The following is a 23644-nucleotide window of genomic DNA, read 5'->3' on the forward strand; positions in this document are numbered from 1 at the left end:
TTTTTCATAGACTGTACAATATCTTCTGAAATAAATGGAAATGTATAATAGTTATATTCTCAGGACTTTCTAATTATTAAGCCAAAAGTAATACATGTTATAATTTCATTGTTTTATTGTAAGTTGAAAAACAAAGAAGAAACAAAATAAACATCATGTGCAGTAATTAAGGCCCCCAATTAATACTTGGTTGCCCACCCTTTAGCATTGATGACACCTCCAGATGTTTCTTGTAGCCGTCTATAAGCTTCTTGCACTTCTCGGCTGGTATTTTCTCCCATTCTTCCTTGGTGGTTTGTTTGAGCTCTGGAATGTTTGCTGGGTTCTTTATCCCAATGGCAGATTTCAGCTCACCCCAAAGATTTTCAATGGCATTTAGGTCAGGACTTATTGATGGCCACTTTAAAACAGGCCATTTTTTCTTTTTAAACCATTGCTGTGTACTTTTGAGTAGGACATTTTGTTCTAAAATCACTTGCTAATTTTCCAATTTCATGATTCCGGTGATACAGACAAGGCCTCTAGCATCAGACACAGCAAAGTAACCCCACAGCATTATGAATCCTCCACCTTGCTTAACTGTTGGTACGGTGTTCTTTTCCTTATAAGCTTCATTGTGCCGTCTGTAAACAAACTGATGTTTTGCATTGCCAAAAAGCTATATTTTTGCTTCATCTGTTCACAGAACATTTTCCCAGAGTGATTTTGGTTGGTTAAGGTACTCTTTGTCATAGGTCAGTGGTTCCTTTTTATGCCTTTTCATCAGCAATGGTCTCTTCCTTGGTTTTCGCCCATAAAGTTATGCTTGGATTAGTGTGCAAAAGTATGGTACATGTTGTAACCATGACCTCAGACTTTTCCAGGTTGGTCATCAGGTCTTTGGACGTTTGACGTGGTGTTTTTTCCACCATTCAGACCAACCTTTTAAGACATCTCTTGCCAATTTTCCTCTCCCCCCCCCCCCCCCAAGTCCAGGGAGGTTCTTGCCAACTTCTTGATAACTTTGTGAACTGTTGAAACTGGGATACCAAGGTTTTTGGAAGCGTTGTGTTTGCTAATAATAGCAGTTCTGATGTCCTCAGACAGCTCCTTTGTCTTCTCCATTGTGACAAAGGCTTTTTAAACACTGAAGTCATCATTCATTGGCCAATTCATGTCACATGGGCACCGACAATTAACCACAGGTGATTCTCATTTGTGATTTATCACCGGCGAGTCACAATGTGACTTAGGGGAGTTGCCCTCAGGAAACTACCCGGCACTCGGAGAGGAGTGTTCAGCTGCATAGAAATACATGCAGCTGAACGCTCCGATCCGAGTGCCGGCAGCAGTTCCGGGTATGAAGATGCGAGACTCGTCCGAGTTTCTCGCATGTGAGTATGAGCCCTTACACTGGATGCGATAGCTAGAACATAAACCTTGGTTGTAATGGCACAAAAATGCCACACACACCTCTTATACCAGAGGAGTCGCCCTTGTTGGGCACAAATCTCTGAGGTCAGCTAGAATGGTTAGAGAAGATCCGGAAGGGAGATTACTCTGTGTATAAACATTTATAGACCAGATACCATACGTACTTCTTAATGTTTATAGCCCCCTGCCAGCAATATTGGATATCCTCCAGCAAGCAGTAATTTTTGTATCACAGTTCTCTGATGCCAAAATGCTACTTATGGGGGATTTTAATAAGATACTTAACATACATTTGGATAGGATGAGCTCCTCAAATAAAAGACCGATCAATAATTGTAATACTACTCTACACACATTGCAGAGGTCAGCTGGACTTATGGAAGAAGCATCCATTTAAGAGGAAATTTTCCTGTTACACACCAGCTGCTGGACGCTTATATAGAATGGACCATGGATGTGGAAATTATGGTGTATTCACCGACTTGAGCAGAATCGAATACCTTCCAAGAGCAGTATCAGGTCATGCCCTACTGGAAGCTCACCTCTAGTTAGGAGGACCAAAGAGATTCCACATTCATCCATTTTGGTTGTCTCTCATAGGAGATCATGACCGAATACCTGATCAATTAGTGGTTTTTATAGCAGGCCATGAAGATTTTCCAGTTAGATTAGTAATTTGGGACACACTGAAAGCTTATTAGGGGATGTGTTAGGTCTACAATCTTGTACACTAAGAAGGAGTCTGCTATCGGGGAGAGGAGGCTGGCGGAACAATGTAAAATGCTGGAATCTGAACAGGTTAATAGTCCTTCTGAGGATTCTCTGCATACATGGTTTGGGAAGGGAATATTTTACTCACAAAAAACCTTTTTTTTCCTTTTCTCCAAACAGACATATGTTGACCTAGGTAATCAATCTAATACATTTCTGGCATATATATAGTCCAACCATATTTTTCGGACTACAAAACGCACCAGAACATAAGATGCACCTAGGTTTTAGAGGAGGAAATTCGAAAAGAAGAACTGAAACAAAAAATGTGGTCAATTCTGTACTAATATCCACTAGCCTGGTATATAAGGCCACCCTCATCCCTTCTCTGGTAGTCAAGGCCCATCCTTGTATGCATTGCCCCCATCAGAAAAACATTAAAAAAAAAAAAAAAAAACACATTGCACTTACCTTCCTGCGCTCCCTCGCAGCGTCTAGTTCCGATGCCAGCAGCTGATTTATGCTTGTAAGCAGTGCATGGCAGGGACATCATGTGCTGCTTGCAGGCCAAGGACAGCTGGCAGAATACTCACTGCTCTCCTTGCCGGGACTATGTGATTGGAGAGCAATGAATATTCATTGCTCTTTAATGGCCGCAGGCCGCAGCCGTTCACGTGTGCCTACTACTAAAGGGAATGACTATTCACTGCATTCCACATCTATGGGAGTGGAGAGCAGTGAATATTCATTGCCTTAAGTAGCGGGCACACGCAAACGCCTCACAGCTGCAGGAAATCAGCTGCTGCGGCTAACAGCGTGTCTGCTATTAAAGAGAAATCAATATTCACTGCCCTCCACGCCCATGGGTGTGGAATGCAGTGAATATTTATTTCTCTTTACCAGTGGGCACAGGAGTTAGCTGCAGCAGTCGGTTCCTGCCTCCTGTGACCGGCTACTCCGCCGATACTGCTCCCCCACACAGCCAGAGCAGGTATATCCGGACTATAAGATGCACCCCCTATTTTTGGAAGAAAAAAGTGTGTCTTATAGTCCAAAAAATACGTTAGATGAATGCTAAAAACATATTTAGTTTCCCAGACTCTCTGACGAGAGTCAATCACTACTGGTGACAGACATCTGTCTGAGTCTGGATGAAATACATGATGCCATAAGGTCACTCTCTAATGGAAGGGTACCGGCTCCAGATGGCATGCCTGTAGAGTTTTATACATAAGATATATGCACCAAATAGGCCTTTCTTTGTTGAAAATCTTTTCAAAAGCCATTTCAGAGAAATCCCTTATTCAATTTGTTTATGATGCCACTATCCTATGTCCTATCGCCTCAAATCCCTTTTAAATATGAATTATAAGATACAAAAATGTCAGCAAATGGATTAAAAACAGTAATTTTAAATATCATTCATGAGGACCAATCTAGTTTTATGCCTGGGAGGTCAACATCATCCAATATAAGAAGAGCCCAAGTTCTACCCTCAATAGTCCATAAATTCTACAAACATGGGAAGTCATGGGCGTTTGCGTCTTTGGATACTGCAAAGTGTCAAAGAAATGGTTAATCCTAGTTCTCTAAACTCTAGGAAAATAACTGAAAAACAACTTGTAACCCATGACACCATTTTAATTGTTATCATCTGTCTACGTGGTTAGATAATTTTGCCAGTGGTCAGATCCAAATTCCTCTTATAATAAATGTCTAAATATGTTGAGGCCAAATCTATTTCCTGGCCAAAACACACTAACAGGATACGGTTCCACGAATTGTTAAATTAATACAAGGGAGATGCCAAAACCCCTCCATATCCCTGTCATCCAATTTAGTGATATCTCATAACTCATGATATAGTTGACATGTCGTTATATAACTATCTTTCTTGCCAAGATCTCCTCCATTTTGTTAATTGTTACACAATATTATGGAATTGTCCATATTTGTTCATTTCCTTTTCTGATGAGTTATAAAAGATCTACCGTGACCCTCCCAATAAAGGAGATTAACTTGAAAGACAAGCAACCTGTGTCTCTCTTTTTATTTCTCCACTCCTAGGATCCTAGAAGCGGTCAGGATCGCTGGTACATCGCTAAGTGGTCGCTAGTGAGCTGCCACACAGGCAGATCTCACCAGCGACATCGCAGGGGACGGGGGTCGCTACTTACCTGTTACACTAGGCGATCCTGACGTCCTCCCGCCCGGCTCCACGCTCGTCTCTCCACAGGAAGCGCCGCAGGAAGCTGACGACGAGAAACAGTCCTGGAAGTTCTCGCACGATCAGCGATAAGCAGCGGGGGAGCCGGTCGTAGGTAAGTATCACACACAGCGATATCGCTAGCAATATCGCTATAACGTCACAAGTTATAGTGATATTGCTAGCGATATCGCTTAGTGTGACAGGCCCTTAAGAGAAGCTCTAAGGCCTCTTTCACACTTCCGTTTTTTCTAGTCAGTTAAAATCCGCCAAAATGGTGGAAAGCGGATCCGTTTGTAACTGATGCAAACGGATGCTACCGGACCGGTTTTTTGACGGATCCGTTGAATGCAGAATTTTAAAGGAACCGTAGTCCGGGAAGGAGAGAGACAGAGACAGACAGAGAGAGAGAGAATTTTTTTGTTTCCACTGCCAGAAAGGATTTCAGGATTAAATCCCCGGCTGACTTCCTTTCTCAGGGCATGCGCACTGTAAAATGCGGATCCTACTGCCGACAAAACGTTGCAGGGTCTGTCCAGGCATAATGATGGACGCAAACACTTTGGCGTATCCGCAAAAAAACGGATCCAACGGATGGCCATCCGTCAAGATCCGCCGGTAATGCAACTCAATGGGGAAAAAAACGGATCCGCCAAAAAAAATGGCGGATCCGTTTTTTTCAAAAACTGGCGGATTTTGACTAATGGTCAAAAACGGAAGTGTGAAAGAGGCATAAGTGAGCTTTACCCGAGGTTGGTGACTAGAGAAAAAATCCCGACGCTGACAAAGGGCATTGGAAATTCCTCCATCGTGTACTCCTTAGATTTGGTTTTAGTGAACAATTTAGCAAATGGATTGAATGACTTTACTCCAGGCCTTGAGCTAATGTTCTTGTGAACGGATTACTATCTGAATATTTTAATCTGGAAAATGGAACTAGACAGGGGTGTCTCCTGTCCCCGATGCTTTTTGCCCCGAGCCCATTGCTCTTAAAATCAGGCAAGACCCTATGGTAGAGGGAACAATAGTAAATTCTAGATCGGATAAAGTTTGGTTATATGCCGAAGACCAAATTCTTTTTTGGTCAAGAGTGGAGCAATCTCTTCCAAGATCAACTAATTTAATTAATCACTTTAGAGATCTATCGGGTCTTAAAAAAAACTGGAGGCAAATCCTCAATTATGCCGCGCACTGAGAATATACCTGGACCTTTAGCCGATGGTTTACAAGTAGTTAACAATCTAAAGCTGCGGCCACCGCCATCAGGGGCTTAATTCTGTAATGCATTCTGTAATGCTGTAGATAAAACGCCGATGTTACGTGATAGAGAAGAAAAACGAGTTATATTATACGCATACTTCTAGCAATGACGTCCTCTTCTTTGCTTCCCGTCGTGGCTCCGGCGCAGGCGCACTGATCTGCCCTGTTGAGGGCAGAGTACCGCAGTACGCAGGAGCCGGGAAAGGTCAGAGAGGTCCGGCGCCTGCGCACTGCAGTACTTTACTCTGCCCTCAACTGCGCCGGAGCCACGACGGGAAGCAAAGAAGAGGACGTCATCACTAGAAGATGGGAGGCGCCGGACACGGACCACTACACCTATACATTATTAATCCTATAGTAGTAAAGGGTTAAAAAAAAAAAAAAAGACACACACACAAATTAAAAATTCTTTTAATGAAATCATTAAACAAAGTTTTTGACCAAATATATGATGCTGCCAATCCAACAGAATCCCTTGCACGCCCCTCTTTTCAGTTTTTGAATTTCTACAAAAATTTAAAATAACCAATAAATTTAATTCAACTTCACAATTGTGTCCCACTTGTTGTTGATTCTTCACCAAAAATTTACATTTGGTATCTTTATGTTTGAAGCATGATGTCACGGATGGTGATAGTGACCTTTGGCTGCACACGGCTATCACAGGTGCAGAGGGGCTTAGTTATCCCACCGCTGGCACCATGTGATAAAAACAGCAAGCTAGCCTTGCCCTAACAATTTACCGCAGGGGGTGGTTATTTTGGTTATCCCACCGCTGCCACCAATATGTCACGATCCCGCCGCTGCCACCAATATGTTACAATCTGTCGGGATTTATGGATATCCCACTTTCCAGTTCCACTTTGGAACTTGCAGCTCTCCGGCACCCCCCTTACCCTCAGGTAAGTCAGCAAACTACACCTAGTATAATTAGTCGCCGGACGAGCTACTTGTTGTGCAATGGCTATTAGGCCCGCTTGGAGTGAGGGAGTTATAAATGCTTTGGCTGCAGCCACACAATCAGTTTATAAAACCTGCTCAGTCACTGCCAGCGCTACCCGCCTAGCCAGAACACACTTCGCTGCCACCAGCTTCAGATTTCTTCGATTAATATGTAAAATTAATAGAGGGGTTTGAACCAAACCCAAATCAGTAGCGTAATTAGCTTACAGGCACGTGAATTCGTCACAGAGCAAAGAGACTGAACTAATAAATTTCATAGTTTATTGCCAAAAGGTGGGCAGTGTTTACAGAAGATAAAAAGGTTTTACGATGGGAGACAATTCAAATATGTATAATGCAATTACAAATAAAATAAAGGATTAAAACAGAAAATACACTTACATAATGCTTAGATAATTTCAGGCAGAACTAGCTGGGGGTGGAGCCAGACATCATAGTTCATGGATGAGGTCTTATGGCACAGTTCCTAAGTAGCAACTCACTAGGAGGGGGGCTCGGTTGCAGACTTATAAGTCTGGGCTTGTGACATCACCAAAGGGACTGTCTGGTGACAGTCCTCCCCCCTGCTCTTACAGTTGCAATCTGACTGAAAAGCTTATCATAACTATAACTCAGAGGGTACCTCGTGTAGAAACGCACATAGTATCTTTTCCAGCCTGTTGCAGGCAATAATTCAAGACCAAACTGGAACTAGTTATTCCACACCATTCAGGAGGAATCCATTTCTCTGATTCTGTTGGCGCTGGAACCGTGAAAAACATGGGCCAGGACGCTTAGTTGGCGCACGTCACAGATATGTAGTTTTTATTTATCTATCAAAATCTAGCGGCATTCTATGACTAGATGATTTTGATCCTCGTTATTATCTATGAGGAGCTTGAGCACATGTTGGAACAAAGAAGCCCCCTGCGGTGAGGAGGGAAGCCAGTGACTAGTAATTCCAGCTACACTGGCTGTGTGTGCTGAGGGGGAAGGAGATCACACTGGGGCTTCACATTAGTCAGGCAGACAGAGCTGCAATGTGTGACAAGCTAAGGAAAGGATGGGCATGGAACAAGGAGGTGGAATAAGATTCTGCAGGTGAACAACTGGCTACGTCGATGGTGCCATCAGCAATGATTTGGATTTATGGATCACAGAGGGAATTACCTATACGATGGACTACTTGCTAGAGATGGGGTGCACTTTTCTAAGACTGGAAAACAAGTATTTGGAAGTCGCCATGCTGCACTTGTAAGGAGAGCTTTAAACTAGAACAACATGGGAAGGGAAGCAAAAGGCCAGATAAAGCCATACACCTGAGAAATGCTATTGAGAACTCTGCTATTAGAAGTGGAAAAGAAGAACAAAGACAAAAGAATCTAATTAATTAAAATATTGGAGAAAGAGAAACCAATCACAAACTAAAATGTTTCTATACTAATGCACAAAGCATGGGCAACAAACAAGGAGAATTGGAACTACTAACGCAGGAAAAGAAATATGATGTCATTGGAATCACTGAAACTTGGTGGGACAATACACATGATTGGAATACAAGACTAGAAGGATACAACTTATTTGCAAGAAACAGACTTGATAAACGAGGAGGAGGTGTCGCATTGTATGTTAGAAACGCGTATATCTGCACAGAGATTGAAGCTTCAGAGACTGGGAGTTCTGTGGAAACTGTTTGGGTAAGAATACAAGGACAGAACAATGGAAAGGACACCATTGTAGGCATTTACTACAGGCCGCCTGTGCAAGCTGAAGATATGGATGAACTCTTTATGCATCAAATGGCCAAGTTCTCCAAAAAATATGACATAGTTGTCATGGGAGATTTCAACTATCCAGACATTTGTTGGGAATCTCTCTCAGGCAAAACTAACAGGTCAAGGAAATTCTTATCCTCTCTTGCTGACAACTTTATCTTCCAAAAGGTAGGGGAGAAAACAAGGGGGACTGCTACCTTGGATCTAATCCTTATAAACAGGGAGGAAATGGTTGAGGAGGTAAAAGTGGCTGGGACCCTAGGAGGTAGCGACCATGCTATTTTAGAATTTTGGATAACTAGAGGAGGAAGACCTGTGAAGACTCAGACGTCAAGGTTAGATTTCAGAAAGGCAGATTTTAAGGGATTCAAAAAGAGAATTGGAGGGATCCAATGGCTGGATATCCTTACAGACAAAAATGTCCAGGAAGGATGGGAAATCTTGAAAAATGAAATTCTCAAAGCACAATTGTTAATAATTCCGAAAAGGGGGAAGAATAGGAAGCATTTAAGGAAACCAGGATGGATGAACACAGAACTTAAGCACATGCTAAAAAGGAAGAAAGAAATGTTTATAAAATGGAAAGAGGGAGGCATATCTAAAGAAGAATATAATGCTGTCTGCAGAACCTGCAGGGCACAAATCAGATTATCTAAAGCTGACAATGAATTGAGGCTTGCAAGAGACGTCAAAAGCAATAATAAAGGATTTTGGGGATATGTCAAAAGTAAAAGAAAAGTCAAAGATGCTATAGGATTTTTACAGGATGAAAATGATGAAATGGTAAGACAGGATGTTGAGAAGGCCGAACTTTTAAATTCCTATTTTGCATCTGTTTTCTCTCAGAAAGGAAATGTAACATCGGCTGTTCTTCACTGTCCTATTAAGTTAATAGAAGAATCCAGGATATCTATAAACAGATATATAGTGAGGAAACACTTAGCTAACCTAAATGAATTCAAGTCTCCAGGTCCAGATGAATTACACCCCAGAGTACTGAAGGAGATAGCAGAAGAAATTTTTGAACCCCTCTCCATAATCTTTGAAAATTCTTGGAGAACAGGAGAAGTCCCAGAAGACTGGAGAAGAGCAAATGTTGTTCCTATCTTCAAAAAGGGGAAGAAGGTGGACCCAGGCAACTATAGGCCGGTGAGTCTGACTTCTATACCAGGAAAGATCTTTGAACAAATTATTAAACAACATGTATGTCAGTACCTGGATAAGAATGAAGTGATTAAACAGAGTCAGCATGGGTTTGTAACTAATAAGTCATGTCAGACTAACTTAATTTCCTTCTATGATGGAATCACTGATTGGGTGGATCAAGGAAATGCTGTAGATATAGTATATCTTGACTTCAGCAAAGCATTTGACAAAGTATCTCACACAATCCTTATTGAAAAAATGACTAAGTATGGAATGGACAAGGCAACTGTTAGGTGGATTCATAACTGGCTTAGTGATCGGACCCAAAGAGTGGTCGTAAATGGCTGCACATCCAGTTGGAAGAATGTCTCAAGTGGGGTACCACAGGGCTCTGTCCTGGGCCCTGTATTGTTCAACATCTTTATCAACGATTTAGATGAAGGAATTGAGGGTAAACTGATTACATTTGCTGATGACACAAAGCTAGGAGGGATAGCTAATACTAGAGAAGAGAGAGAGAGGATTCAAAAAGATATAAATAAACTGGAGCAGTGGGCAGCAACTAACAGAATGGTTTTTAACAGGGAAAAATGCAAAGTACTACATCTGGGCAATAATAATGAAAAAAGCATATACAGAATGGGAGGAATAGGGCTAAGTGACAGCACATGTGAAAAAGACTTGGTATACCCAATAGATCACAGACTGAATATGAGTCAACAGTGTGATGCAGCAGCAAAAAAGGCAAATGCAATTCTAGGATGTATTAACAGAAGCATACAGTCTAGATCACGTGAAGTCATTATTTCCCTCTACTCCTCTTTGGTCAGACCTCATCTGGAATATTGTGTCCAGTTTTGGGCACCACATTTTAAAAAAGACATCAACAAACTGGAGCAAGTTCAGAAAAGAGCGACCAGAATGGTGACTGGTCTGCAAACCCTGTCTTATGAGGAAAGGTTGCAGGATTTGGGAATGTTTAGTTTGCAAAAGAGAAGACTGAGAGGAGACTTAATAGCTGTCTACAAATATCTCAAGGGCTGTCACATTGTAGACGGATCATCTTTATTCTCATTTGCACAAGGAAAGACTAGAAGCAATGGGATGAAACTGAATGGGAGGAGACACAGATTAGATATTAGAAAAAACTTTTTGACAGTTAGAGTGATCAATGAGTGGAACAGGCTGCCACGAGAAGTGGTGAGTTCTCCTTCAATGGAAGTCTTCAAACAGAGGCTGGACAGACATCTGACTGGGATGATTTAGCGAATCCTGCTTTGAGCAGGGGGTTGGACCAGATGGCCCAGGAGGTCCCTTCCAACTCTACGATTCTATGATTCTATGAAGGGGGGTCAAGCCCCCACACTGACATAGCATAATTCAGTATGTGAATAGAAGTTTCTGCAATGTGAAAATAAGGGGAATCTTACATCATATTTTTACATTATTGTTACACATGATATGTGGGAAAGGGTTGAAAAGTTCCAGGGAGTCGAATACTTTTGCAAGGCACTGTATATATATATATATATATATATATATATATATATATATATATATATATATATATATATATATATATATATATGTATCTATTCTTTCGTTTGTGTTTTAACCTGTCATTGGGATCCACTATATGTCCATTTTGCAAGCCTGTGAGAAAATCTCGCCATACGGATGCAAAATGGATGTCACATGGATGCTTAGATATGAGAATACCGCACCCTCGCATCACCGTCGGATGACATACGGATCACTGTTCATGAAACATTTGTGCGATTCTGGTCCACGAAAAACGGACCTTTTTTATACGTTGTGTGTGACTCCAGCCTACCTCATACACTTGGAGGAGGCTCCATGTGTGTCAGTATACCTCAGATACACAGAGGAGGTGCCAACTCTGTGTCAGAATATCTCAGATACACAGAGGAGCGTCCATCTCTGTGTCAGAATACCTCAGATACACAGAGGAGCGTCCATCTCTGTGTCAGTATACCTCAGATACACAGAGAGGAGCGTCCATCTATGTGTCAGTATACCTCAGATACACAGAGAGGAGCATCCATCTCTGTGTCAGTATACCAAGATTCAAGATTCAAAAGATTCAAAGAAGCTTTATTGGCAGGACTAAATAACATTAGTTTTGCCAAAGCAAGTGTACAGAAGGGAATAGGGATAGGGACTGTAGGGATGTTGGGTAGAGGTTGTAGGAAAGGTGGGTGGGGGCCGATCCAGGATGAGGGCTATAGAAGTCCATGGCATAGGGAAGGTGGATGGGGGCCGATCCAGGATGGGGGCTATAGAAGTCCATGGCATAGGGAAGGTGGATGGGGGGATGGGGGCCGATCCAGGATGGGGGCTATAGAAGTCCATGGCATAGGGAAGGTGGATGGGAGGGAGGGGGCCGATCCAGGATGGGGGCTATAGAAGTCCATGGCATAGGGAAGGTGGATGGGGGCCGATCCAGGATGGGGCTATAGAAGCCCATGGCATAGGGAAGGTGGATGGGGGGAATGGAGGCCGATCCAGGATGGGGGCTATAGAAGTCCATGGCATAGGGAAGGTGGATGGGATGGATGGGGCCGATCCAGGATGGGGGCTATAGAAGTCCATGGCATAGGGAAGGTGGATGGGATGGATGCAGTGTAGCAGGAAGTGGGTCTCATCCTCCAGGGCCTCCTGGTCACAGTGTTGGCACAGTCTTTCCTCCCTGGGCTTGTAGCTCTGCCTGTGTCGGCCGGATTCGATGGCCAGACTGTGGGCACTGAGTCTATACCGCCTCAGGATCTTGCGGTCTCTGGGGTCCGGGAGTTTCTCCAGGTATGGGGCCAGTCTGTAGTCTCTCTGTAGACTCTGGTAGATGGTCAGTTTCTGTGAGCTGATGATGTCGTTCTTCCAGTCACTTACGTACCTCTCCTGGCCTTCGTCTACCATCTTCTTGATTCCGGCTTTTCTCAGGTTGTTGTGATTGGTGTTCTGGTCAGGTTGGGTTTGGGTGGGCTGTTCCGAGGGTCCTGGTTTTTCGGTTTCCCCTACATGTGTCAGGGCTTTATGGTGATGGGAGCTTGGATTGCTCCTACGTAGGTGAGCCCGGAATGACAGTGCCCTCTTTAGAACCGTTAGGTGTAGAGGGAATCTGCCCAGCTCGGCCCGGCAAGCACTGTTGGAGGTGCTCCGATGGACTTGGAGAAGGTGCTTGCAGAATTCCAGGTGGAATATTTCTGTTGGGCTGGAATCCCACTTTGACCAGTCTGGGTAGGGGTGGGGGCCCCAGACTTCGCTGCCATACAGGAGGATTGGGGCAATGATAGAGTCAAAGATTTTTAACCAGACCCTCACTGGTGGCTTCAGATGGTAGAGTTTCCTTCGGATGGCATAGAAGGTTTTGCTGGCCTTGTCTTTCAGGGTCTCTATGGCTTGTTTGAAGCTCCCTGACCGGTGAATCTCTAGGCCCACGTAGGTATATTAGTCCATTCCTGTAAGGGCGCAGTTGTTGAGGACAAATGAAGGGTGCTGGTCTGATTTTCTCTTTCTCTTCTGGAACACCATGATGTTGGTTTTCTTTAGGTTGACCGGTAGTGCCCAGGTGGAGCTGAATTTCTCTAAGATTTTCAGGTTGTCTTGGAGTCCTTTCTCGGTTGGTGACAGAAGCAGCAGGTCATCTGAGTACAGCAGGAATTTCATGTGCGCATCGTGGAGGGTGAGACCTGGTGCTGTGAAGATTCCAGAGCGGTAGCCAGCTCATTGATGTAAATGTTGAAGAGCGTTGGGCTTAGGCTGCAGCCTTGTCTGACTCCCCGGCTCTGCTGGAAATAAGCCGTTCTTCTGCCGTTCACACTCACACTGCAGAGGTTCTCGGTGTAGGAGCTTTTGATAACATCATAGGTCTTTCCTCCTATTCCGCTCTCCAGCAGTTTCAGGAATAAGCCTGGGTGCCACACTGAATCAAAGGCCTTTTTAAAGTCCACAAAACAGGCGTATATCTTCCCGTTCTTTGTATTGTGGACGCGGCTCTGAATGAGGCTGTGCAGGGTGTAGATGTGGTCGGTAGTGCGGTGGTTTGGCATGAAGCCTGCTTGGCTCTTGCTGAGGACGTTGTGCTCAGTGAGGAAAAACTGAGGATCCTCTTGTTCAGGATGCTGTTGAACAGTTTTCCCAGGTTGCTGCTGACACATATTCCTCTGTAGTTGGCTGGGTCATACCTGTCCCCATTCTTGTGGATGGGTGTGATGAGGCCTTGATTCCAGGTAGGAGGGAAGTAGCCGGCACTTAGCACAATATTGAAGAGTTTAACCATTGCGGCCTGTATTTCTGGTGGGCTGTACTTCAGCATTTCTGGTAGGATTCCATCCAGGCCACCGGCTTTTCTACATCTTATGGAAGAGATTCTCTCTGCTACTTCCTGTAATGTAATAGGTGTATCCACGGGGTTTTGGAAATTTTTTACTTTTTCCTCCATTGCTTTTAGTTTTGCCATTATGCTTTCCTGTTCTTGGCTTAGTTCTTCCTTTGGAATGTCTTTATAGAGGTCTCTGAAGTACTGGAGCCAGATGTTGCCATTTTGGATATGGATGTTGTTTTTCTTGTCTTTTGTGCCCATGTGGTTCCATAGTTCCCAGAAGGAGTTGTCTTGGAGGGCGTCTTGGAGTTGGTTAAGTTTGGTGGAGATGTAACGCTGCTTCTTCCTCCTGAGGATGGTTTTGTACTGCCTCTGTATGGTGTCATAGGCTTCCCTCTGACCCGGATTGTTGGGGTCTCTGTGTTTCTTGTTTGAGGCTGTTCTCAGGGTCTTCCGTACGGCTTTACATTCTCTGTCAAACCATCCGTTGGTCTGTTTTTCTTTTGATCTCTTGTAGTTGACTTTTTTAAGGTCGGACAGTCTGGCCATTGCATAGAATATATTGTTGAGGTCTTTTGCAGCTTGACTCACTCCCTTTGGGTTAGGCTGGGACTCGTAGTTGTAGAAGTGGTGGAGCATCCACTGTATTTCAGGTCTGCTGGGAGCCTCTTTATACTTTAATGCCGACGTTTTGTGCCATTTATAGGATGGAGGCCGGGTGAAGAGGCCGCTCTGCTGTGGCTTTTGAGTGGATGGTTTCTCTGTAGATTTCAGGTACAGAAGAAGTTGTTTGTGGTCTGACAGGTGCATTTGTGGGGAGACTATGAAGGCGCTGATATTTGCCAGTTTCATATCCGTGATGGCATAGTCTACTACACTCCTCCCTACATGGGAGTTTAGTGTGCACCTCCCTAAGGAGTCTCCTTTGGTTCGTCCATTAAGAATATGAAGTCGTAAACTTCTGCATACGTTCAGGAGCTTTTTACCACTTTTGTTGACTGTACTGTCATAGCTGTTTCTCTCTGTGACTACTGAGTCTTGGCCGTCATTCTCTGCTCCAAATATGTAGATGTTCCCGTCCGTGGTCAGGAAGTCTTTTTCTCTCCCTGTTCTTGCATTGAGGTCTCCAAAGATGAGAACTTTGCCCAGGCCCTGATAGTGGGCGGCTTCTCTTTGTAAGATCTCGAAGCAGTCTGGATTGAAGTAGGGTGACTCTGGCGGTGGTATATAGGTGGCGCAGAGGTGGACATTAGACTGAGAGGTGAGGATGGAGCTGCTGATCCTGATCCATATGTGGCTGCCTCCTCTCTTCACCGGTTTGATGTACTGGTGGAGCTCCTCTTTATGCCAGATCAGTATTCCTCCTGAGCTCCGGCCCTGTGTGATGTTTTTATTTTTCAGGGCAGGGACAGAGATTTCCCTGTATCCGATGGGCACCAGAGATTCGTCTTCGGCCCTGGTCCATGTTTCCAGGAGGATCTGAATGTCTATATTTCTCAGTCTTTCTATAAAGTCAGGGTCATTTGTTTTACATCCAAAGGCCGAGGTGTTGAGACCTTGAATATTCCAGCTGCTGATTGTGAGGTCATTTTTCTATATATCTTGGGTGTATATACCTTGTAATGAGTATGGCTGTGTAGGACAAACTGGATTTCTGACTGTTCTGTTGATGTGCTTGGTTCCATCCAGTCACATTAGTTTACTGCATAGTGCGCTGAGCAGGGTCGTTATCTCATCCATATCTCTGCTCTGCATGTATCTGTGTGAGGTCACCCCTCCATGGAGGTCTCCTCCTCTGATGGTCTGATTTTGGGTGAAGAGCTTGGTTTCCAGCTTCTGGAGATAGGATTGGGGTTTTCTGCCTTTTTATTGTTGGGGGTCTTTCAGTGTGATTATGGTCACTGTTGAGTCCAGGACTCGGTCCGCTGTTCAGTACAATGTCTTTCAGCTCTTTGGCCAGGAGGCTGACCCCTTGTTTACGGAGGTGCTTATTATCATACAGGTGATGGTGGTTTATGGAAAGGTGTGGTGCCAGGGTCACGTTTGGGACAGTCTTGACCCTGACATCTCTGTGTCAGTATACCTCAGACACAGAGAGGAGCGTCCATCTCTGTGTCAGTATACCTCAGATACACGGAGGAGCCTCCATCTCTGTGTCAGTATACCTCAGATACACAGAGGAGCGTCCATCTCTGTGTCAGTATACCTCAGATACACAGAGGAGCGTCCATCTCTGTGTCAGTATACCTCAGATACACAGAGGAGCGTCCATCTCTGTGTCAGTATACCTCAGATACACAGAGGAGCGTCCATCTCTGTGTCAGTATACCTCAGATACACAGAGGAGCGTCCATCTCTGTGTCAGTATACCTCAGATACACAGAGGAGCGTCCATCTCTGTGTCAGTATACCTCAGATACACAGAGGACCGTCCATCTCTGTGTCAGTATACCTCAGATACACAGAGGAGCCTCCATCTCTGTGTCAGTATACCTCAGATACACAGAGGAGCCTCCATCTCTGTGTCAGTATACCTCAGATACACAGAGGAGCGTCCATCTCTGTGTCAGTATACCTCAGATACACAGAGGAGCGTCCATCTCTGTGTCAGTATACCTCAGATACACAGAGGAGCGTCCATCTCTGTGTCAGTATACCTCAGATACACAGAGGAGCGTCCATCTCTGTGTCAGTATACCTCAGATACACAGAGGCGCGTCCATCTCTGTGTCAGTATACCTCAGATACACAGAGGAGCGTCCATCTCTGTGTCAGTATACCTCAGATACACAGAGGAGCCTCCATCTCTGTGTCAGTATACCTCAGATACACAGAGGAGCGTCAATCTCTGTGTCAGTATACCTCAGATACACAGAGGAGCGTCCATCACTGTGTCAGTATACCTCAGATACACAGAGGAGCCTCCATCTCTGTGTCAGTATACCTCAGATACACAGAGGAGCGTCCATCTCTGTGTCAGTATACCTCAGATACACAGAGGAGCGTCCATCTCTGTGTCAGTATACCTCAGATACACAGAGGAGCGTCCATCTCTGTGTCAGTATACCTCAGATACACAGAGGAGCGTCCATCTCTGTGTCAGTATACCTCAGATACACAGAGGAGCGTCCATCACTGTGTCAGTATACCTCAGATACACAGAGGAGCGTCCATCTCTGTGTCAGTATACCTCAGATACACAGAGGAGCGTCCATCACTGTGTCAGTATACCTCAGATACACAGAGGAGCCTCCATCTCTGTGTCAGTATACCTCAGATACACAGAGGAGCGTCCATCTCTGTGTCAGTATACCTCAGATACACAGAGGAGCGTCCATCTCTGTGTCAGTATACCTCAGATACACAGAGGAGCGTCCATCTCTGTGTCAGTATACCTCAGATACACAGAGGAGCGTCCATCACTGTGTCAGTATACCTCAGATACACGGAGGAGCGTCCATCTCTGTGTCAGTATACCTCAGATACACAGAGGAGCGTCCATCACTGTGTCAGTATACCTCAGATACACAGAGGAACGTCCATCACTGTGTCAGTATACCTCAGATACACAGAGGAGCGTCCATCTCTGTGTCAGTATACCTCAGATACACAGAGGAGCGTCCATCTCTGTGTCAGTATACCTCAGATACACAGAGGCGCGTCCATCTCTGTGTCAGTATACCTCAGATACACAGAGGCGCGTCCATCTCTGTGTCAGTATACCTCAGATACACAGAGGAGCGTCCATCTCTGTGTCAGTATACCTCAGATACACAGAGGAGCCTCCATCTCTGTGTCAGTATACCTCAGATACACAGAGGAGCGTCAATCTCTGTGTCAGTATACCTCAGATACACAGAGGAGCGTCCATCACTGTGTCAGTATACCTCAGATACACAGAGGAGCCTCCATCTCTGTGTCAGTATACCTCAGATACACAGAGGAGCGTCCATCTCTGTGTCAGTATACCTCAGATACACAGAGGAGCGTCCATCTCTGTGTCAGTATACCTCAGATACACAGAGGAGCGTCCATCTCTGTGTCAGTATACCTCAGATACACAGAGGAGCGTCCATCTCTGTGTCAGTATACCTCAGATACACAGAGGAGCGTCCATCACTGTGTCAGTATACCTCAGATACACAGAGGAGCCTCCATCTCTGTGTCAGTATACCTCAGATACACAGAGGAGCGTCCATCACTGTGTCAGTATACCTCAGATACACAGAGGAGCCTCCATCTCTGTGTCAGTATACCTCAGATACACAGAGGAGCGTCCATCTCTGTGTCAGTATACCTCAGATACACAGAGGAGCGTCCATCTCTGTGTCAGTATACCTCAGATACACAGAGGAGCGTCCATCTCTGTGTCAGTATACCTCAGATACACAGAGGAGCGTCCATCACTGTGTCAGTATACCTCAGATACACGGAGGAGCGTCCATCTCTGTGTCAGTATACCTCAGATACACGGAGGAGCGTCCATCACTGTGTCAGTATACCTCAGATACACAGAGGAACGTCCATCACTGTGTCAGTATACCTCAGATACACAGAGGAGCGTCCATCTCTGTGTCAGTATACCTCAGATACACAGAGGAGCGTCCATCTCTGTGTCAGTATACCTCAGATACAAAGAGAGGAGCGTCCATCACTGTGTCAGCATACCTCAGATACACAGAGGAGCGTCCATCTCTGTGTCAGTATACCTCAGATACACAGAGAGGAGCGTCCATCTCTGTGTCAGTATACCTCAGATACATAGAGGAGCCTCCATCTCTGTGTCAGTATACCTCAGATACACGGAGGAGCCTCCATCTCTGTGTCAGTATACCTCAGATACACAGAGGAGCCTCCATCTCTGTGTCAGTATACCTCAGATACACAGAGGAGCCTCCATCTCTGTGTCAGTATACCTCAGATACACAGAGGAGCCTCCATCTCTGTGTCAGTATACCTCAGATACACAGAGGAGCGTCCATCTCTGTGTCAGTATACCTCAGATACACAGAGGAGCGTCCATCTCTGTGTCAGTATACCTCATATACACAGAGGAGCGTCCATCTCTGTGTCAGTATACCTCAGATACACAGAGGAGCCTCCATCTCTGTGTCAGTACACCTCATATACACAGAGGAGCGTCCATCTCTGTGTCAGTATACCTCAGATACACAGAGGAGCGTCCATCTCTGTGTCAGTATACCTCAGATACACAGAGGAGCGTCCATCTCTGTGTCAGTATACCTCAGATACACAGAGGAGCGTCCATCACTGTGTCAGTATACCTCAGATACACAGAGGAGCGTCCATCTCTGTGTCAGTATACCTCAGATACACAGAGGAGCCTCCATCTCTGTGTCAGTATACCTCAGATACACAGAGAGGAGCGTCCATCTCTGTGTCAGTATACCTCAGATACACAGAGAGGAGCGTCCATCTCTGTGTCAGTATACCTCAGATACACAGAGAGGAGCGTCCATCTCTGTGTCAGTATACCTCAGATACACAGAGAGGAGCGTCCATCTCTGTGTCAGTATACCTCAGATACACAGAGGAGCGTCCATCTCTGTGTCAGTATACCTCAGATACACAGAGGAGTGTCCATCTCTGTGTCAGTATACCTCAGATACACGGAGGAGCCTCCATCTCTGTGTCAGTATACCTCAGATACACAGAGGAGCGTCCATCTCTGTGTCAGTATACCTCAGATACACAGAGAGGAGCGTCCATCTCTGTGTCAGTATACCTCAGATACACAGAGGAGCCTCCATCTCTGTGTAAGAATAACTCAGATACACAGAGGAGCGTCCATCTCTGTGTCAGTATACCTCAGATACACGGAGGAGCCTCCATCTCTGTGTCAGTATACCTCAGATACACAGAGGAGCCTCCATCTCTGTGTCACTATACCTCAGATACACAGAGGAGCGTCCATCTCTGTGTCAGTATACCTCAGATACACAGAGAGGAGTGTCCATCTCTGTGTCAGTATACCTCAGATACACAGAGGAGCCTCCATCACTGTGTCAGTATACCTCAGATACACAGAGGAGCGTCCATCTCTGTGTCAGTATACCTCAGATACACAGAGGAGCGTCCATCACTGTGTCAGTATACCTCAGATACACAGAGGAGCGTCCATCTCTGTGTCAGTATACCTCAGATACACAGAGGAGCGTCCATCTCTGTGTCAGTATACCTCAGATACAAAGAGAGGAGCGTCCATCACTGTGTCAGCATACCTCAGATACACAGAGGAGCGTCCATCTCTGTGTCAGTATACCTCAGATACACAGAGAGGAGCGTCCATCTCTGTGTCAGTATACCTCAGATACATAGAGGAGCCTCCATCTCTGTGTCAGTATACCTCAGATACACGGAGGAGCCTCCATCTCTGTGTCAGTATACCTCAGATACACAGAGATGAGCGTCCATCTCTATGTCAGTATACCTCAGATACACAGAGGAGCCTCCATCTCTCTGTCAGTATACCTCAGATACACAGAGGAGCCTCCATCTCTGTGTCAGTATACCTCAGATACACAGAGGAGCGTCCATCTCTGTGTCAGTATACCTCAGATACACAGAGGAGCCTCCATCTCTGTGTCAGTATACCTCAGATACACAGAGGAGCGTCCATCTCTGTGTCAGTATAGCTCAGATACACAGAGGAGCGTCCATCTCTGTCAGTATACCTCAGATACACAGAGGAGCCTCCATCTCTGTGTCAGTATACCTCAGATACACAGAGGAGCGTCCATCTCTGTGTCAGTATACCTCAGATACACAGAGGAGCGTCCATCACTGTGTCAATATACCTCAGATACACAGAGGAGCCTCCATCTCTGTGTCATTATACCTCAGATACACAGAGGAGCGTCCATCTCTGTGTCAGTATACCTCAGATACACAGAGGAGCGTCCATCTCTGTGTCAGTATACCTCAGATACACAGAGAAGCGTCCATCTCTGTGTCAGTATACCTCAGATACACAGAGGAGCCTCCATCTCTGTGTCAGTATACCTCAGATACACAGAGGAGCGTCCATCTCTGTGTCAGTATACCTCAGATACACAGAGAGGAGCGTCCATCTCTGTGTCAGTATACCTCAGATACACAGAGGAGCCTCCATCTCTGTGTCAGTATACCTCAGATACACAGAGGAGCGTCCATCTCTGTGTCAGTATACCTCAGATACACAGAGGAGCCTCCATCTCTGTGTCAGTATACCTCAGATACACAGAGGAGCCTCCATCTCTGTGTCAGTATACCTCAGATACACAGAGGAGCCTCCATCTCTGTGTCAGTATACCTCATATACACAGAGGAGCGTCCATCTCTGTGTCAGTATACCTCAGATACACAGAGGAGCCTCCATCTCTGTGTCAGTATACCTCAGATACACAGAGGAGCCTCCATCTCTGTGTCATTATACCTCAGATACACAGAGGAGCGTCCATCTCTGTGTCAGTATACCTCAGATACACAGAGGAGTGTCCATCTCTGTGTCAGTATACCTCAGATACACAGAGGAGCCTCTATCTCTGTGTCAGTATACCTCAGATACACAGAGGAGTGTCCATCTCTGTGTCAGTATACCTCAGATACACAGAGGAGTGTCCATCTCTGTGTCAGTATACCTCAGATACACAGAGGAGTGTCCATCTCTGTGTCAGTATACCTCAGATACACAGAGGAGCCTCCATCTCTGTGTCAGTATACCTCAGATACACAGAGGAGTGTCCATCTCTGTGTCAGTATACCTCAGATACACAGAGGAGTGTCCATCTCTGTGTCAGTATACCTCAGATACACAGAGGAGCGTCCATCTCTGTGTCAGTATACCTCAGATACACAGAGGAGCCTCCATCTCTGTGTCAGTATACCTCAGATACACAGAGGAGCGTCCATCTCTGTGTCAGTATACCTCAGATACACAGAGGAGCGTCCATCTCTGTGTCAGTATACCTCAGATACACAGAGGAGCCTCCATCTCTGTGTCAGTATACCTCAGATACACAGAGGAGCCTCCATCTCTGTGTCAGTATACCTCAGATACACAGAGGAGCGTCCATCTCTGTGTCAGTATACCTCAGATACACAGAGGAGCCTCCATCTCTGTGTCAGTATACCTCAGATACACAGAGGAGCCTCCATCTCTGTGTCAGTATACCTCAGATACACAGAGGAGCGTCCATCTCTGTGTCAGTATACCTCAGATACACAGAGAGGAGCGTCCATCTCTGTGTCAGTATACCTCAGATACACAGAGGAGTGTCCATCTCTGTGTCAGTATACCTCAGATACACAGAGGAGTGTCCATCTCTGTGTCAGTATACCTCAGATACACAGAGGAGCGTCCATCACTGTGTCAGTATACCTCAGATACACAGAGGAGCGTCCATCTCTGTGTCAGTATACCTCAGATACACAGAGGAGCGTCCATCTCTGTGTCAGTATACCTCAGATACACAGAGGAGCCTCCATCTCTGTGTCAGTATACCTCAGATACACAGAGGAGCCTCCATCTCTGTGTCAGTATACCTCATAAACATGGAGCAGGCTTGGTCATACTAGTGGATCCAGTCACGTCCCCCATCATCCCCCTGACAGGCCTGACATTCATTCAGCTTCCTCCTCTAGCTCCTCCCACTTCCTGTGTCTCTCCGGGGTTGCTGGTAGATGTAGTTCTGGCTTTGTACTTGTAGTTCCGTGCACTGGACATATTCATGACGTCTCTGACATCGCGCCATCACTTCACGAATTTCCATGTCTTCCCTGCGCAGCGGCCATGCTAACCTTCTCTGTATCGTTCCAATTTTACTATATGTGCTGCCCAAGCGAGCACATGTGCGGCCGGTTAAGTGCATGGCGCCTCCGAAAACAGTCCCACATCGGATAACAGGAGATGTGCGATTGGCGAGAACGATATTCACTGATGTGTGATGTAATATCTGTACAACCAGCAGTGAGGCATCACTATCTACTCACTGTGCCGATGTGTGTGAGGACCCTCACTGTACCACGGCGCACTCCACCGTACGCCACATCCCACTCCACCGTACGCCACATGCCACATCCCACTCCACCGTACGCCACATCCCACTCCACCGTACGCCACATCTCACTCCACCGTACCGGCGTACGCCACATCCCACTCCACCGTACGCCACATCCCACTCCACCGTACCGGCGTACGCCACATCCCACTCCACCGTACGCCACATCCCACTCCACCGTACGCCACATCCCACTCCACCGTACGCCACATCTCACTCCACCATACCGGCGAACGCCACATCCCACTCCACCGTACGCCACATCCCACTCCACCGTACCGCCGTACGCCACATCCCACTCCACCGTACGCGACATCCCACTCCACCGTACCGGCGTACTCCACATCCCTCTCCACCATACCGGCATACGCCACATCCCACTCCACCGTACGCCACATCCCACTCCACCGTACCGCCATACGCCACATCCCACTCCACCGTACCGGCGTACGCCACATCTCACTCCACCGTACCACCTTACACCACACCGCTGTCTATAGCACAGTCTTACGTCTCAGCGCACTCTGCCGTACCAACAAATCCCACACCGCACTCCACCGTACTGGTGTACGCCACAGGGCACTCCACCGTACGCCACAGCGCACTCCACTGTATCGCCGTATGCCACAGTGCACTCCACCGTACCGCCGTACGCCACAGCCCACTCCACCATACCGGCGTACGCCACATCCCTCTCCACCATACCGGCGTACGCCACATCCCTCTCCACCATACCGGCGTACGCCACATCCCACTCCACCGTACCGGCGTACGCCACATCCCACTCCACCGT

The 23644-nt window shown here is 46.0% G+C and overlaps 1 protein-coding gene and 1 non-coding gene across 2 annotated transcripts in view; both read right to left on the reverse strand.

The window, feature by feature from the left end:
• Nucleotides 1-23644, reverse strand: part of LOC141065423 (uncharacterized) — a 171089-nt gene that overhangs the window by 104509 nt on the left and 42936 nt on the right. The gene's annotated exons all lie outside the window — the stretch shown is intronic.
• Nucleotides 22534-22640, reverse strand: LOC141065440 (U6 spliceosomal RNA). The gene has a single exon (XR_012226415.1). It is a non-coding gene; the product is annotated as a U6 spliceosomal RNA (small nuclear RNA).

Source organism: Dendrobates tinctorius, unplaced genomic scaffold, assembly GCF_039654945.1.
Source record: "Dendrobates tinctorius isolate UK_male_01 unplaced genomic scaffold, ASM3965494v1 ptg000251l, whole genome shotgun sequence".
NCBI classification, from domain to species: Eukaryota; Metazoa; Chordata; class Amphibia; order Anura; family Dendrobatidae; genus Dendrobates; species Dendrobates tinctorius.